The following is a 17,926-nucleotide window of genomic DNA, read 5'->3' as shown; positions in this document are numbered from 1 at the left end:
GTCTCCTGGGATCCTGACCCTTGATGGCCACTGCTCTCCAGCCTTCCGTGACTCACCACCTGCTCAGGTCACTCTTCCTGCTACCATTGCTGTCTGCCTCCAGCGGGACTGTTCTCCCAAGGCCTCAGGCCTCCTCAGGGCTCTCATGGGGACCCTCCTTATCCTTCATCCCTCCAACTCAGCCCGCTTCCTTTTCTGCTCCCCATCCCCACCCGACAGTGGAGTTTTGGCTTCAGCCCAGCCGTCCTCCTATGAGGGCAGAGAGCAGGGAAGAGGGAGCCTGGAAGGTTCCTTCCTCTACTTGTCATTTCCTGGCTGATTCTGCCATGAGGGCCGATAGAGAGCTTAGCCATCCTCAGAGAGCTGATATTCAGTGACAGCTCACTGAGTGCCAGGTGCCTTCCATACATCATCTCATATCAAACTTGCCAGGTCACTATCACACCCCAATCTCAAGTATAAAGAACTGGGGTCTGTCTTCATTCACCAAGCTAGGAAAGTGGCAGAGGTGAGATTCCAACCCCTGGCCATCTGCTCCACGGCCCACGTCTTCTCCATGACATCACAAGAGAAAGGTAAAGGGACAAGGAGCACTTACAGAAGTGTCCCTCAGCCCTAGATGTACCCCCAGACCAGCAGCCTCAGCATCACTGGGGAGCCTGTCAGAAATGCAGGCTTGCAGGCCCCGCCCCACACCTACTGAATCGAAACCTGCATTTTAACAAGATCCCAGGTGATTTCAATGCCTATTAAGGTTTGAGAAGCCTGGGTCTGGGTCCGTGGTCCGCCCTCCGCAGCCCTGGCTGAACACTGGAATCACCTGGGGAACTTTGCAAACACACACCCGTGGTTCAGACTTCCGGGGGCGGGGGGCAACCTAGGCATCAGAGGGGTTTGCTTCTGTTACGTTTCGCGTTTTAGCTCCCCAGGTGATTCTAAGGGGCAGCAACCTCTGAGACCCCTGTCAGGAAGAAGGGACAGGCTGAAGGCTGTGGAAGGTAGAAGCCACCAGCGACTTGCCGTCCCCTCCCAAAGCACAGCGACGCAGTCGGGGGTGGGAGGCCGGGGAGACCCGGTGCCGGGGCAGTGCCCAGCCGGGTCTCCTTCCCGCCGGTGCGTGCGTCTGGGCAGAGACCGGCTGCGGAAGGACGAGGGCTGGGAGCCTCCTTCTCAAGAACACCGACTGTCTGGACGCTGGGAGGCCGCTTCGGGTGAGTTCGCGGGGTGCCGGTCTGCACCGAGAGCCCGGCGCCGGGCGAGCGGGGCGCCGCGAGCAGCGCGCGCAGGCGCAGAGCCGCGAGGCGCGGGACGGGGCGGCGGCTCCGGCCGGGAGGGGCGCGGCTCGGAGGGCGGGGGACGGGGTGCGGCCGAGAGAGCCCGCGGGCCTCCGCGGAGGGCCCCGCCCGCCCGGCAACAGCCGCCCGCCGAGGCCGCCTCCGGGAGGGGGGCGGCGGCAGGCCGGCAGGTGCGGCGCGGCCCCGGGAGGGCGCGTTCGAGCGGTTCTTTGTTTCCTGTCCGGCTCAGCCCCAGGCCCGGGCGCCAGCCGGCCAAAGCTGAGTCACGGCTGACTGCTGGGCGTGTGGCCACACGGCCCCCTCCCGGAAGAATGCGTTTCTTTCCTGAAGCCGGCTCCTCTAATGAGCTAGCAGGGACAAAAGCCAGAGAGGTGGCTTCTCTCCTACAAAGCCCTGCACTCACCCTGGGCAAGTCCAGGACCAAGGTCACCCCCACCCAGCCCCCCACCCTCGCAGCTCTCACACGGCCCTGAGCAGGAGCTGCCGTCCCCGAGGATGCCACCTCCAAGGGGATCATGATCTGGGGGGGTCAAGGCAAAGCTTCGCGACAGATCCGCAGCGTCGTGTTTCGGGCAGGTTTCTCTGGGGCTGCTCCACCTGCCCGGGGTGTGGGGTACAGGCTGAATGGGTTGGCCTGGGATCACCTGGAGGACTTGTCAGAAATGCACGTTTACCCAGCCTTGTTCGCAGAGGATAAGATGAGTAGAACCGGGGAAAGGCATGGAATCTGCATTTTAACAAGTACCCTAAGATTTTTTTTTTAAAGCACGTGGTCGGTACACTTCACTTGTGAGTCGCTGATTTTGTAGAAGTTCCCGCGACCACGGTTAGTTGCGTCAACCACAAATGGGCGTCGCTGAATAACAAAGTTGAGTTTGCCTGGGGAGATAGAATTAGCAGATAACAATACAATTGGCAGAGGTGGGAGTCAGGCCGGGGTCCCCAGGCCCCCAAGCTTGTCTTTAGTTTGTAAGCCCAGGTCAAACCTGCCCTGCAGGGATTCCCAGGGAGCTTCTCCAGAACCTCCTTTCTACTTTTGTGGTATTGAATACCACCTGAAATAAAGTGTCAGCTGGCACTTTTACGCCTCTTAGTATTATTGGGGTGTCTTTCCAGTTTGGTATGTGGATTTGGGTATACTGGAGCTTAAGCCCCTATCAGCCACTAATGGTCATTAACCCCAGAAGAATCTGTTCTGTCTAGATAGATGTCAGCTCAGATGGATTTTTAGATCTCAACTTTCAAGCTGCTAGCCTATCACAAAAAGATAAAGAAAAAATTTACTGAAAATTAGGCTTATGAATACATTTATCCCTTTGGTGGGCAAATGTTATCCTGTTAACAGCCCATAATAGAAAAAAAAAAAAAAATGAACATGTTGTATTTTCTACAACGAAGGCAGATGACCTTGGCTCACATCTCAGCTTTCCCACGTATTAGCTGGTAACCTTGAGTAAGTTTCTAACTTCTTTGTGCCTCAGTTTCCTTATCTGCAAAATGTAGTTGTGAATATTTATTGCTTCCAAATATAAGATTTGCAAGTGTCGTTTTGTGTAATTCCTATTTTCCAAATGAGGAAACTGAGGCTCAGAAAGGCTAGATACCAAAGTCACCCCACCTTGGCATACACCTGTTCCCTCCCCCATTGACCACATCTCTTCACTGCCTCCTCGCTCCTGACTGGCTGTCAGACAATAACTGTGCATATTCTCATGAGTGCACTCTAATGGCTAACATTTTTTTTTTTAAGCAGTTACTATGTTCCTTAAACTAGTGTAAACACTTAAATTCTTGCCACCCTTCCATGAGATGAGAATTGTCATCATCTCCCTCTCTCAGGATAGGAAACTGAAAGAGATATTTGAGATGACACTGCCAGGAAGGGGCAAAGCCAGAACTTCCGTGCGGCACTCTGGCTTCTGGGCCTGGGTACTAAACTGCTATACTGTGTTGCCAGTTACATGTATTATGTAAGAGGGGAGGGAGGCTCCCCACTCTCCTGATCCACCAATGCAGCAATGCTGAGACTTTTTCCTTCCCATCAGCACTGCACTTCTGGGTGCAAAGGCTCCTTCTACTGGAACGCTTGTAACTGTGCCGGGCCTTTGAAAATTGGTGTTTATGTAGGACAGCTTAGAGGGGCTTTGGAAGAGACTTGCGTATAGGCCAGCATTGAACCCCCTGATTGCCTGCAGGCAGGCTTCCACAGAGGCCCACCCAGAGCAAGGGATGGATGCTGATGTGGCTTCCTGCTGAGGGGCTGGTACTGTTGTCTCAATGCTGATGTGGCTCCCTGCTGCGGGGCTGGTAGTGTTGTCTCAATGCGGGAATATGGTTTGCAGGCTCAGCCTCCACTGGTCAGCTGGTCTCCTGCACGGCAGCCAGCCTGACCCTCCCCTATGTGATCACTCTTATAACACTGAATTTTGGGGTGCGTGCTAGGATATGGACATTAGGGGCGACTCTGGTGAGGTTTCAGATGTAAATAAGGAACATGTTATTGGGAACTGGAGAAAAGGTGATCCTTTTTTTTTTTTTTTGAACTGTTTTTATTATTTTTGAAAGAGAGAGAGCATGAGCAGAGGAGGGGCAGAGAGAAAGGGAGACACAGAATCTGAAGCAAGCTCTAGGCTCTGAGCTGTCAGCATAAAGCCTGACGCGGGGCTCAAACTCATAAACTGCTAGATCATGACCTGAGCCGAAGTCGGGCGCCTACCCGACTGAGCCACCCAGGTGCCCCAAGGTGATCCTTGTTATAAAGTGGCAAAGAGCTTGGCTGAATTCTGTTCTAGTGTTTTGTGGAAGGTGAAAGTTGTGAACTGTTGAAGTTGAACATGCAGCTGAGGAGATCTCTGAGCAAAGTGGTGAGGGAGCCGCTTGGTATTACCTGAACCCTTATAGAAAAATGCAAAAGGGGAGACATGAATTAAAGAAGGAATCGTTAAGCAAAAGGGAGCCAGAGCTTGGAGTCTTAGAAAATGTTCAGTCTGCATAACTGCCAAAAAAATGAGAAAGAAAGGTATGGCTGAACAGCCACTTAATAACGCGGGTGTGAGCACAGATCTAATCAGCCAGCTCAGTGGAAGCCGGGAAAATGATGGGGTTATACCAGCAAAGACACGGCCAGTTTGAAACGAAGGGAGCAAGAGAAAGCAGGACAGAGTGAAGGCAAGTTCACAACCTTCCTGTATGCTACAGGACCGGCGTCTGTCAAAGTGCACTGTTCTTCAAGGAAAAAGAAGGGCCCTAAAGGCAGTTGAGAGATGATTAGGCCATCACTTTGCAGGCCAGAAAGTCTTCTTGAGGGAGCCTCCCTCCCCGACTTGACAAAACTGGCAGAGGTGGGACCATTGCCGCAGGGGGTCGGGAAGGCAGAGCACTGAACCAAAGACATTATTCTCCAGCCTTAAGATCTAGTGGAATTTGCCTTGTTAACCTGTGGGCTTGCCTGAGATCCATTACCCCTTCCTTCTTTCCTGCTTCTTCCTTTTGGAACGGGAATGCCTATCCTGTGTCTGTCCTACGGGTGTATTTTGGGAGTATGTAACTTAAATGGCTTCACAGGCTCACAGCTGGAGAAGAATGTGGCCTCAGAATGAACCATACCTTGAGTTGCCTGTATCGATTTAGATGGTATTTCGATGAGACTTTAAACTGGAGATTTTAGAGTCGCTGCTGGAATGAGGCAAGACTGGGATAGAATGGACGTATTTTGCATGAGAGGACACAAATGCTATGGACCGAGTCGCACCCCTCACCCACCCCGGGCCCCTGTGACAGTATTTGGAGGTGGGGGCCTTTGGGAGGTAGTTAGGGTTAGATGAGATTCCTGTCCTCGGCCTACTCACCCTGTCTCTGCCATGTGCGGGCACAACACGTGTGTCGTCTGCAAGGCAGGAAGAGGGTTCTCACCAGACGCTGGCCCCGCTGGCACCCTGATGTTGGGCTTCCAGCCTCCAGAACTGGAAGAAAATAAATCCCTGCTGCTCAAGTCACCCAGTCTACAAGATTTTGCGATGGCAGCCCAAGCCTGCTAAGACAATTCTCGAAGGCCTGTTCTGAACGTTTAAAAACCTTGACTTCTCGAGGCGGCAAGGATGCCTCTAACAGACTTGGGAGAAGCTCTGCACAAATTGCTGGGGGCAGGGGTGGGGTGTGAAAAGGGAAGAAACAAAGAAGTCTGTTTCACAGCCGGGCTTGGTCAGGCACTATGCTGAGCCCTACTCTGGGGTAACACCGCCTCTGGCCCACAAACACCTGGGGGGAGAGAGCTGTTATTTCTGGCTGGCTGTTGACCAACCAGCTCTCCGGGCAGCTCGTACTCTTTGCTTCTCAAACGTCCCTTTGCTTCTCAAACGTCCCTCCTAGGACACCTCATTAAGCACGATCCAGTGCCCGGCGAGCTGGGAGGACGCCTGTGGCCCAGGACCCACCGTGTGCCTTTGCTTGGGTCTCTGCCGCCTGAGCTCTCCAGCATGAAGAAGACCTACCCGACCTAAACTCCAGTCGTCCCTCAAGGCTTCTCCCTGCCCATTCCCAAAGTCCGTCCAGCCTCCGGGCAGTGTCGTCAATAAGAGAGAGAACGGATCTGAGTTTTACTTCTTGTGGATAAACAGAAAAATGGCCCAACGCTGGGCAGCAGCTGGGGGAGGAGGAAGGGAAGGTAACCAACATTCCTGAAGCTTCTGATAGACGCCAGTTGTTCTACCCTCAGGCCGCAGGGACCCCCATGGCACCCTGGGCAAACAGGCAGGGAGAGGTGAAGCTGCTTGCCCAAGATCACCCAGCTAGAAAGGGGCAGAGGCGGGCGTGAGGGGAGCCGCAGTCCATCCTAAACGTACCCCTGTCCCCAACACTACACTGCCCTCAAGGACCTAGACCACCAGCATCCACTGCGGGTACCCAGCCACTCGGCGCTCCCCTCCCTGCTACACCTGCAATGGTCTGGGAGCTCTAGAAGAAACACTGATGCCCGGGTCTATCCCCCCAGTTCCTCATTTTGCGGTCTGGGGTTCAGCCCGGTATTGGGCTCTTAAAGATTTCCAGTGATTCTAACATGCAGCCAGGACTGAACTCCACTCTCCTCAGGGATCCACATTCCCTCCCTCTGCAAAATGGGGCAGATGGTACCTTCCGAACACGGTGTTGTAAGGCTGAACTGAGAGGCCTAGGCGGGGAGGCCTGGGGAGGGAAGGGATACCCTTGACAAGGGCTACGGGAGCCCTTGTCCTGTGCCCCGCGTTATGCCACGGATGGGTTTCCCTGCACATCGACTCAGCTGCCTCCCCTGAATGGATGGTGCGCCACCCTCCTTGTATCCGCCCAGCTCCTTGCAGCCCGTGGAACCCTTCGCTCCGTGAGACCCTGAGACTGAGGCTGCCACATTGTGGTCCTCAACAAAAGCCTGTTAAACAGGTGGATGGATGATGTCCTTTGACCTTCACAACAACTTTGAGAAGTAAACTGGGGAGAGTTCCTTACCTCCCCTGATTACCTACAAGACGTGGGAAATCCAAAGTCAAGTCAAGGTTCTGGCACCAGCTATATGTCCCAGGGACGCAGTTAAGAGAACTTCTCAAAGCTTTTGTTTCTTCATTTTGTAAACTAGGAATTTCTAATAATTCCTTTGTTGTAAGTCTATTCTGAAGAGCTGCTGAGACAACATATGGGGCAAACTTTTATATAAACTATTATTTGATGAGGGAATTGAGGTTTGGGGAGGCTAAGTGATTTGCCCACAGTCACACAGCTAGTAAATAGTGAAGCCAGAACTTGAACCCAGGACCAAAGAATTTCTGGGCTTTTCTCATTCCCCGTATAGAAACACAGGCCCACATGTACTTTAAAAACAAAAACGAACACTCCAATAAGTACCTGGTTGTAGAGAGAGATTCAAATATTTGGAGTCTTAGGAGGCTCTGGGGATTTTGGGCTCCCAAGTTGCCGTGTTGCAGTGAATTTTGCAGAAAGGCAGGGCTGGGCCTTGGGTAAAGGTTTTTGTTTGTTTGTTTTGAATGTTTTATTCATTTTTTTTTTTTTTTTGAGAGAGAGAAAGAGAGTAAGATAGAATGAGAGCCAAGGAGGGGCAGAGCGAGAGGGAGGCACAGAACCCAAAGCAGGCTCCAGGCTCTGAGCTGTCAGCACAGAGCCCGACGTGGGACTCAAACCTGTGAACCGTGAGATCATGACCTGAGCTGAAGTTGGATGCTTAGCCGACTGAGCCACCCAGGCACCTGGGGTAAAGGTTTTTTTTTTTATATAGGAGGACCAGCCTGGAAGAAAATTCAAAGAAATGAGTAAGCAAAGGACTTTGTCCGAGGTGGAGAAGCTGAGAGGAAACCACGGAGAGGAAGAGGCAGTCGTGTGGGGAAAAGCCTTCACCCCCTCGAGGGGGGCTTGCACCCAGAAGAGGGGCTCTAAGCAGCTCGGGGCAGAGCCCCCAGCTCACAGCCCAGGCCCGGCTGAGGAAGGGGATTAGAAGATCCCCCCTGTGCCTGGGGGGCTATGGGCCGGTGTTAGCTCACCTGAGTGCAAGCTACTGCCTTGAAATCACACTAGAGAAGGAAGGAACCCGGCCTTACTGACCACCCGTCCTGTCACCTGTGATCACAGTACGATTAGGTTAGGACCTCATGCCTCTCAGTGAGAGAGGCCTTCTTTACCCCGTGACACAGGTGAGGCTCAGACACATTAGGTCACTGGCTACTTCCCAGGGCCCCTCCGTCCACACGTACCCCGGCCACCCCTCTAATGCAAGCCCAGAATCCACGTGTCTGCTCTCCCCTGGGCTCCCAGTGAAGTCTGGGACAGACTGTGCAGGGCAGCCCAGCAGGCAGGCTGGCACTACCTAATTGCTGGCCGGCTTCTTTTGTCACCTCGTTTTTCCAAGCTGCCTGGCTCTGAAAGCCTCCACCTCAGACAGACAAATGAGACTCGAGCCTTGTTCTGCCGGAGCTCCAGCAAAAGGAAGAGATCAGAAGCTGTCGCCTTGATGGAGCAGCAGCCAAGATGCGTACAAAGCACTGGGGGCAGCGGATGTCTTTAGCAGGCGACAAAGCCCAGGCCAGTGCCCTACTTACGGCTGTGACTTCCCTTATTGGGCTCTGCCTTCCGCTGTGAGGTGCCTGGGGTCAGCATTCTGGGCTTTGGGACTTGATCTTCATCAGCCAGCCTCCCTAGGGAGAGAGCCCTTGTTAGAGCCGGCCCCTAGCATCCTAAAAGCCTCTCCTACCTCAGCCAGGCAGATGTTTCTGGGGTCAGGGAAGAAGAAAGCAATCAAAGGAATGCACTCAGTTGCACAGCCTCAAACAGGCAGGCCTTCGTGCCTGGGGGTTGAAGCCAACTCCCGAAGCTGGTACAGGGTACCCAGCTCAGAAGCAGCATCGCGCCCCCTCTGGGCTCTGGCCTGAGGCTGCAGCATCTGCCTCGGAGAGAAAAGTCACTAGAGAGGCCGAGGGTAATCGGGCCTCACCCTGTCCTTGTCCTGGCCGGTAGGTGGGGTGGACAGACAGTCCTGCTGCCCTCCCTGGACTTGGGCATCTCAAGGGTAGAAGCCGGGCCCACTGAACTAGGGATCTCCCAGCACAGGTTAGCCAAGTACTGTTCTGAGTGCCCTAGGTAATCAGCCCATTCACTGTCGCGTCAACCCTAGGAGGTTTGATTCCCGTTTTCCAGATGGAGAAACTGCCAGAGAGATTAGGCTCCTAAAGCTCATAAATCGGGAGTCAGGATTTGAATTCAGGCAGCGTAACTCCAGAGTCTGTGCTCCTAACCGTTACACGACAGTGACCCTCAGTGAACAAAGAAAGATGAGCGAGTGAATAAAGCAACCCGTTCGTGGCTTGCAGAGAGACTGACAAAAAAGCCTTCTGTTCAAAATTGTCTCCTCCATGAACCGTTGCAGGGCCTGAATCTGCCGTTGAAATACGTAACTTTTGAGTTTTAGCCTACGATCGTCTTCAAAACCTGGTCCTAAGAAATTGAGGTGATGGCAATATTGGCCAGGCACGATAGCCACCGGGAAGTCTAGGCCCGGGAAGAAGTCAACCGAACGTGTGAGGAGAGACACAGGGAGGTGGGGGTTTCCGCGAAAACACTGTGATATTGTCCGTGTTGTGGTGCAGAGGCCGGCGCATGGGCCGCAAAGCCTTGGAACTGAGTTCAAGTGGCTGTGCCGTCTACCGGCTGTGTGGCCCCCGCCAGGTCTGTGGCCTCTGCGAGCCCCAGTCTGCTCGTCAGTGGGGTTACTGATACCTGTCTCATGGCTTATGATGAAATAAATGACAGTAGGTAAGATGGTCAACGAACGGGAGCTGTTACACAGGTTATAGCTAAAAAATGTTAGTAACGATGACTGACCTGTCGGTCACCTGTTCTTCCCTCCCAAACTGGTTTCTGCTCTGGCGACTCCACATGTGGTGTCCCAGGCACTCTGGTCAAGGCCCTCCCTCTCTCCCCAGCCCTGCCGTCCTTCTCTTCAGTGTCTTTCTTTCTGGGGTGTCCCCAGCCCTCCCCTCCCCGCCCTCTGCCCCGGCCTGGGCCCCCGCTACCTGTCACCCGTCCTCACCACAGGATGGGTGGACGAGGCTGTTGGAACGTCCACCTTTCCCAGTTTCCCCCAGTTTCCCCCTATTTGTCTAGTTCCAGCCCTTTGCCAGTTTGGGTCCCCAACTGGTCTTCACGCCCCACCCCTTTTTCCTCACTGTCTTCTTGCTGCCCACTCCCTGGCTGGCTCCCTTTCGCTCCAGCTAAGCCCTAATTAACTTATGCACCAGCGGTAGATGCATGCCGCTCCTTCCAAGTGTTCATCAAAGTCTTGTGCACAACACACCCCAGACACGGGATACAGAGGGGCCTGGTCCCTGGGCAGCGGGCGGCGGGGGGTGGGGTGGGGGTGGGGGGCGGGTGTCGTCAGGGCAGGGCAGCAAGAGGATTCCTGACACCAGAGAGGGAGGGTCAGCGGTCTTCTGTGTGTCCTGGGGTAATTCATTTGTCTGTCTGTCCTGCCAGGACAGAAGTCCCCCATTCTGAAAACACAGGAGTGGAGGAGGGCAGTGAGGGTAGCAGATACTTAATAAAAATGCCCGCGAAAGTGCTGGTAACCATCACTCTGCTAAGGACTAATGATGATAAATATAAATAGTAACAGGGAAAGAGTCATCGTTGACAAAGCCTCTCCCATAAGCTCTGTCACTTGAACCTCACCACCACCCCGTGAGGTAATGGGTAAACCCATTTTACAGATGAGGAAACTGAGGCCTGGAGAGTTTAAGTGATTTTCCCAGGGCCTCGGCCGCCGGCCTGATGACCTGAAACACTTTCCTATCACTTAGTCCTTGTCCTTTCGCATCCCTCCATCACCGACCCACCAGTTCGTCCTGGCTGGCCCGAGGTACCGAGCGTTTTGGAGGAAATCACGCAGCCACGGGGACTGTGGCCAAGGACAGACCCAGCCTCCAACCTCACCCAAGCTCTCGACACACTCTTTTTCCGGGGATTGGCCTGCCCTCTCTATGTCCTCCTTAAAAACAGTTCCAGACCGTCCCTGCCCTCCTTCCTCGTCCCCTTCACACTCAGTGGGTGACCTCTTATCCTGTTACTCCAGAAGGGCATGGCCCTGGGGCAGGAATAACCCTTAGTTCCAGCCCCACGCCTGCCTCTACCCCATCTTTGTTTTCTCCTCTTAGTCTTAGGGCCACAGATACTCTTCCTGGTTGAGGCCTCCCCTCAGTCAACCCTTGACCCACCTTCCTAGCTCTGTGGCATCCTTCTCCATCAGCAACCAAACTTCCCTTCCGAATTTCTACCCCCTTCCTCTGGACCCATGTCCCTGGCCTAGGAACATGCTGTTGTCTCTCCCACCTTCCTCACCCCTGCGTTTCTCACTCTACTTCCCCATCCCAGCGAATTTCGTGAAGGGATAGTCTACACCGGGTCTGTCCACCTCAGCACTACCGACGCTGTGGACCAGATCACTGTGGTGGGGACTGTCCCGTGCAGGTGCTTGGGTTTGCTTGGACTGCCGTAACAAGACCCTGTAGACTTGGAGGCTTAAACCTGGAGGTGTATGTCCCCCACTTCCGGAGGCGGGAAGGCTGAGCTCGAGGCCTGGCGGAGTTCAGTTCCTAGTGTGGGCTCTCTCCCTCGCCCACAGATAGCCGTCCATCACCGCATCCTCAGTTGCCCGTCCTCAGAGTGCTCAGAGCGAGGCTACCGGCTCTGGGGTCTCTTCTTATAAGGACACTAATCGCATCGTGAGGGCCCAGCCCTCCTGAACTCATCTAACCCTAACTGCCTCCCGATGCCTCCTTTCCAAACTCTACCACTTTGGGGTCAGAGCTTCAACCTGAGGATTTGGAGCGGGGGGGGGGGGGGGACACAAGCACTCAGCCTCTAGCAGCACAGGGGGGACACTTAGCAGCATCTACCCACAAGACACGCTTTCCGTTCAGTTTGGGAAGGATGCACGGACCCCAGCTGCCAGCAGTGATGCTTGTGACGGCGTCCAATTGTGACAGCTGTGGAGAAGCCCCGTTGCGACAACTGAAAGGGTTTCCAGACCTTACCAAACATTTCCTAGAGGAAAAAAAACCCTGTCTCCCCGTCGCCTGTTGGGAACCACTGGTCTACACTATCTGTTCCCCTTTCTTATCCTCATTCACTTCTCAATTCGCTTGTAATTCCGTTTCTACTTCTCTGCCATCCTACTGAAACTGCTTTCGGAAGCACTCCCTATACCCTGCACGGTGCAGTCGCTCGTGCCCGTTGTGCTGGGCCGCGCCACTCCACTGGAAACCACCTCTCCTTGCTTCTGAAAGGCTCTACTCTGTGGGCTCCAGAGGAAGCCCCTGGTAGTCGCCCTCCTGACTGCCGGCCTTTCTCCGCCCTTCTTGCAGCAAGAGCTCTGCTTCTCCCACGAGACTGAGATGCTAGTTACTCACTATCCAGCCTTTTTTGCAGCTGGGACTGGTTAATGGGGTGTGAGGGAGAGTCTACGTGGGAGAGCTTCACAGGGAACATTTACTTTCTGATAAAAGGGGAGGAGGGACACAGAGAGAAAGCCACATGGTTGGCAAAAAAAAATAAAATAAAATAAAAATAAAAGATGTCTGGAGTTGCTGCAGCCATTTTGCCAACATGAGGGAAAGCCCCAAGAGGCCTGATTTAGCCATGGAACCAGCCTTGGAATTGCCCACTTACAGACCTCTTGTGAGAGAATTCGCGTTCCTATTACCTGATTCTTCAGCTTTTTTTATTCATTCAGCGATTTGATTACTTGCAACCACAAGTCCCCTGACCGATCCAGCTTCTGAGACTCTACCCGGGCCTCGTTCTCATACTTCTCTGGCCGATCCTTTGCCACCTCCTCTTGGGTTTCCTCCTTCACCCTCTCCCCGACACGGTGCTGTTTCCGAGGCTCCTGGTCCTCACTCCACCCTCACTCTGTCGCGCTGAGGACATCCTAGGTGCTGATGACCCAAATCTGAGCCTGGTGCTATCTCTTGAGCTTGAAACGCTTATGTCCAGCTGCCTGCTAACATGTAGTCGCTTTGTTGTTTCCTTCTAGCTCTCTTATCTCTGTCCCCCTCTCAATGTTGGGGCTCCCCAGGCCTCATTCCAGTGTCCTTTCCCCTTTTATAGCTATACTTTCCGCCCGGGTTACCTCATCCGTTCATGTCCCTTTAGATGACATTTGTACATTGAAAACCCTGGGTTATGTCTTGAGCACAGACAGAGCTCTCTATTGAGGTCTGGATTTGACAGGAACGGCCCACGAAGCTGTCACACCCACATGCTGGGTACTCAGTTCATCCTCCTGAGAAGCTGCTCCTCGATGGTGCGTTCCAGCTCAGTGACGCCCACCTCTGTCCTCCCAGACCGGAACCAGCGGGTTCTCTCATCTTGCAGATTCCAAGAACTGCCAAGTCCCTCTGATTTTACCTCCGAAATCTCCCTCTCCTCCGCCCCTTCTGTCCGCGGCTGCCTGATTCTGGCTGCAGGCCAGGCCACAGGTCGTACCGCAGTCCCCTCCCCATGACCTACCGCCTCCGCCCCCGCTTTTCTGCAATCCGGCCTCCGGCCTGCAAGCGGAGCGATAGTTCGAATGTGCAAATCTTGCTCTGTCACTTTTCTGCTCAGAATTCTTCAGTAACTCACCATTCCCTTCTAGTAGTGATTTTCAAACCATTTTCAGCAGAAGGACTCCAATATACAATAAAGTAAAGCAGAAGAGTAGCAGTTGAAGTTAGGGAGGGACATCTGGAGGCCCTCCTAGATACTCAGCCTCCCCATCCCTTCCCCCAGTCCAAACCCACACACGCGTGCACATATGCACATGCGTGCACGCACACACACTGATTCCTGTGTCACTTTCGTGCCATCCAGTCTGCCTTCCCCGGATGTACAGGAAGCACCACACCACACCCCTGGTAATATCTAGCATCCGTTGGATACTCTTGGATAATATGCCGCCCCCTACTTTACATGATCCATTTCAGAACCATATTTTGAAGCGTCACCAAAGAAAGTCACCCATTTTTGTGACTGGGTGCAATGCAGGGGCCTGTATTCTCTGTCACGTGGTACAGCAAGGGCTGGTCTCACCTGACTCTGGAGGACTTGGGCTCCCTACTCCAACCCATCCTTGGGTGTAAGCACAAAAGAAACGCTTCCGAGCCCTCGTTGCATCACCCTGACAGTGCTGCCTCAGCGATCAGTTGCTGGAACACGTTTAGTCAGTTGGGACTGAACTGCTGGACGGTGGGACCAGACTAATACGAACAATGGAAACCAGGCCTCTTTTCAGGCTCCTGCTCACTCAGGGGCCCAGGCCGCTCCGCCCCTGTGGAAGGGGTGACACTGGCAGGAACGCTCCAGGTCCAAACCCCAGCTCATGCCTCTTAAGAGGCATGTGCCTGGGCTGGGTAACCAACCACTCCAAGCCTCAGTTTCCATATCTGTGAAATGACTGTCATTAGGATGAGGACAATGTCCATCAAATGCCAAATGTGGATTCTCAACAAGTGATGGTTTTTAGGGGGCACCATACAACGGTCCTTTCCCATTCCTACCTGGGCTCAGAGGTAGGCGCTTCTGGATTTTCTGAATGACCGACTTCACCCCGTCTTCCTGCTCTGTAAGGTGGGGATGAGTTTGTGCATTCCTGGTATAGCCCCACCTGGGCCCTTATTTTAGACACCCACACCCTTAAGGTCAGCTTCCCAGGCAGCCTCAGCCTCCACAAGGGAAGGGAGCTCTGCCATTTGGGGGGCAGTTCACTTGGGGCAGGAAGGATTAAGAAACCTCTTGCGGCCGATACGTGTAAGCGCTCGTTCCAGAGAAATGTATCTCGTTTGCATCCTGACACCCAGCAATGGCTTTTAGAAAGGCGAGCTCAAGCAACAGGTGAGAGTGCATACAAAGCCAATGTCAGGCATCCCTGTGGTTCTGAGAACCTTCGATGCTGAGTGTGGTCCATGTGACGTCAGAAGGGCAGGGGCCCGGCGGGCCCACTCGAGCACCTAGGCGGCCGAGAACCGCCGCTCACTCTATTGCAAAGGAGCAGGGGGGGACCTGAAATGGGCCGAGGACAAAATCGGGCCCTGGCTTCCTCCTGGAAATGCCGTGGGGCCCTGTAGAAGAGGCAGTCAATTCATGTAGAGTACTTCATACGCAGCCTGGCACCCGAGTAAGTAAATGCTGGCCTTTGAAGCTCGGTGGAACTTTTCTTGGAAGGAATAAGGGGATTGTAAGTAGAGCTGAAGCCAACAGAAAACATAAATCTGGTCACTGCGTCCCCGTTGCCAGTCCCTTCGGCGTCTTCCGGTGAGGACAGGCCTCGTGCATAGCCTGCAAGCCCACAGACGCTGGCTCACCTGCTGTCACCCTTGGCCCCCGCTGTCACCCTTGCTTGCTCGTGTCAGCCACAGAGCCTCATTTCAGTTCTTCAAGGAAGTGACCTCTGACCTTTCCTGGTTCCCAGATGCTTATTCCCCCTGCGTCTGCCTCCCAAGGCCAAAGAGAGCAGCCCCCCAACAGGCAGCCCTCCAGGCAGCCTTGCCCCTGGGATTGTCGCTCTCTGGGTAGAGATACTCCGGGAAAGCAGCCCCTGGGAAGAGGAGAAGCCTTAGGAAGGGACAGGGTCTTGCTTGCTTTCCTTGCTCCTGTGTGCCCACACCTACATCCTCAGGGCTCCCTGTGCCCTGAGCCCACCTGCCGGAGGGGGAGGGCAGGGGGCCGTGAGGCACAGTACCCTTCCCCGGAGAGGAAAGGAGAGTTGCTCTTTTAAGCCGGACAGCTGCACGGGTGCTCAAGTGTCAGCAGGAGAGGTTAGGCAGCACAGGCACACGCGTCCGAGATTTATGCCTTGCGAGGCCAGAGCTGCTACCCGAATGGCCCGCCTTTGTGACTCGTCTGTGCCCCCTACACCCGGCGACACGGCTCCGTTTGTTACTCCGTGTTAGGCTGAGAAGGAGCTGTAGAAATCGTGGGAGGGCGAGGGCTGCTGTTGAATGAGACAACACCTGAGAACGGCTTTGGAAACGGCGTATCAGGGAAGTGCGGTCCCGCTGTCATTGCCAGAAAGAGCTGGAAAGAGTGCCCTGGGACTTACAGGTGGACCGGGGAGAAAGGAAATGGCCTGGAGTAGCGCTGCTCACCTGCTCATTTGCAGAAGCCATGAGGTGAGTGTCTTGAATGATCCCCAGGCTTTCTCCACCTGCAAGACTGGGCAGCAGATAAGAGTGTTTTCTTCGAGAAATAATCATTAGTATCGACGGCAGGGCTGACTTGCTCAGTATTGTGCCAACCACTTCACGTGCCTGACCTCTATAATGCTCCCTGCAGCGCCAAGAGAGAGGGACCATTGTGTAGATAAAGAAACTGAGGTCCAGGGATGCTAAGATAACCTGCCCAAGGTCACACACAGCCAGGATGCAAACCTGGGTCATCTGACTCCTGAGCACGTTTCCCCTGTGTGCCGAAGGACTTGTCCAAAGACAACTTTTCAAGAAGGGGTTAACTCAGCAACCAGGTTCCGTTAACCCTGAGCATCTCAACCTTGGTTGTGCTGTACCATCAGGAGGTAAATAGAATAACCAGGCCCCACCTCAGACCAATGGAGTCAGAATCCTGGGGAGAGGTGGGGTCTAGGTATAAACGTCTTTTTGTTGTTGTTGTTGGTTTTGTTTTTTAACTTTTTTTTTTAAGTCTATTTATTTTGAGAGAGAGAGAGAAAGGTGGGGAGGGGTGGAGAGGGAGACAGAATCTCACGCAGGCTCCACACGGTCAGCACGGAGCGGGAGGCAGGGCTCAAACTCAGGAACCGGGAGATCATGACCTGAGCCAAAGTCGAGAGTCGACGCTTAACCTACTGAGCCACCCAGACGCCTCTGGGCATGAACGTTTTCTAAAAGCATCTCAGGTGGTTCTAGGATGGCCAAGGTTGGTCAGGAAGGGCACTTCAAGCAAATGGGGGCAAAGGGCTGTCCATTCGGCCCTGCTCCGTCCCTGCCTCTCTGCGCCAGCCCCCTCCTCCCCCAGGACTGCTGAGCACAAGCCAGGAAGTCTGACTTTCGCCCTGACCTTGGCACAGCACCGCCTCTTGGGACTGCTCTGAGGGTCCCTCCCGCCTGCTCTATGATTGACACGATCTACCTGGAGCTGTCCTTAACTAGCACAACCAGTGGGCCCAAGAGGAAAAGGAGCAAAAAGGCTTTTTTTTTTTTTTTTTTTTAATTGGGTCAAGAGAAAACCAGAATTATAAAAAATGCAAGTCACAGTTAGAACGCCGGTCGTTTTTCAGGCCGCTGCCGGGCTCTGCACTTCCTACGTGGGAGAGCCGGTGCCCAGATGAGGGGTGGGGGCCCAGTGTGCGATGCACGAGCCAGCCACCATGCTGGCCGTGTCTGTGCATGATCCTGGCCCGGCCCGGCCCCAAAGACACCCCACGAAGGAGACGCTGTTAGGGTCCTATGATGAACGAAGAGGCCGAAGTTCACTGTGACCAGGTAGCACCGGAGGAGAAGGCAGCCCGGCACCATCTTTTCGGGGCCAGCCTAAATGGCTCCACTTGGTGGTGTCTCCTGGGGGGTGAGGGGACCGCCGGGTCCCCCCTGCTCCACTCGCCTCTTTTGTCTCCTCTCCATGTACTCCACAGGCTCATAACGTGGGCTCAGGTGACCCCAGACCTACAGATCTGGGGCCATCAGTCAACACTGGCCACCCACAGAACCACTCCCCATCAAGGCCACCTTGACTGCGGGTTTGCTCTGTGTTCTTGAGAAATCAGGAGAGGACACTCAGCCTCCCGGGCTCTCGCGCAGTGGGTATGAAGTCCCAGGGCCTGGGAGGGATGGCGTGTGAATTCTCTGAGAGTCCTCCATGTGCCAGACACAGCTGGAGCTCAGACTGTCCCCCCCCCCCCCCCACCCCGCCCCCCAGATGACCCCTACGGAGAACTCCCTGTCCTGTCTGGCTCTCTGACCCCACTCTCCCACCAGCCTTCCCACGCCCCCCACATGCAGACAGGGTGGGAAAGGGAGGCCCGCTTCGGGGCTGGGGAGAAATACTTGCAATGTCACACACTGTGCCCGAGTCGTCATTGTCCTTCTTGCAGTAAAGAATATTCGCTC

The 17,926-nt window shown here is 54.3% G+C and overlaps 1 long non-coding RNA gene across 1 annotated transcript in view; it reads left to right on the top strand.

The window, feature by feature from the left end:
- Positions 1-516: 516 nt before the first annotated feature.
- LOC131494379 (uncharacterized) overlaps positions 517-17,926 on the top strand; it is a 79,446-nt gene continuing 62,036 nt past the window's right edge. Inside the window, exon 1 of the long non-coding RNA XR_009253354.1 lies at positions 517-1,211. This is a non-coding gene — a long non-coding RNA (uncharacterized LOC131494379). The remainder of the gene's footprint in view (positions 1,212-17,926) is intronic.

This window comes from Neofelis nebulosa, chromosome 14 (assembly GCF_028018385.1).
Source record: "Neofelis nebulosa isolate mNeoNeb1 chromosome 14, mNeoNeb1.pri, whole genome shotgun sequence".
NCBI classification, from domain to species: domain Eukaryota; kingdom Metazoa; phylum Chordata; class Mammalia; order Carnivora; family Felidae; genus Neofelis; species Neofelis nebulosa.
Note: the sequence above shows the minus strand (reverse complement) of the source record. Positions and strands in the feature narration are given on the sequence as shown.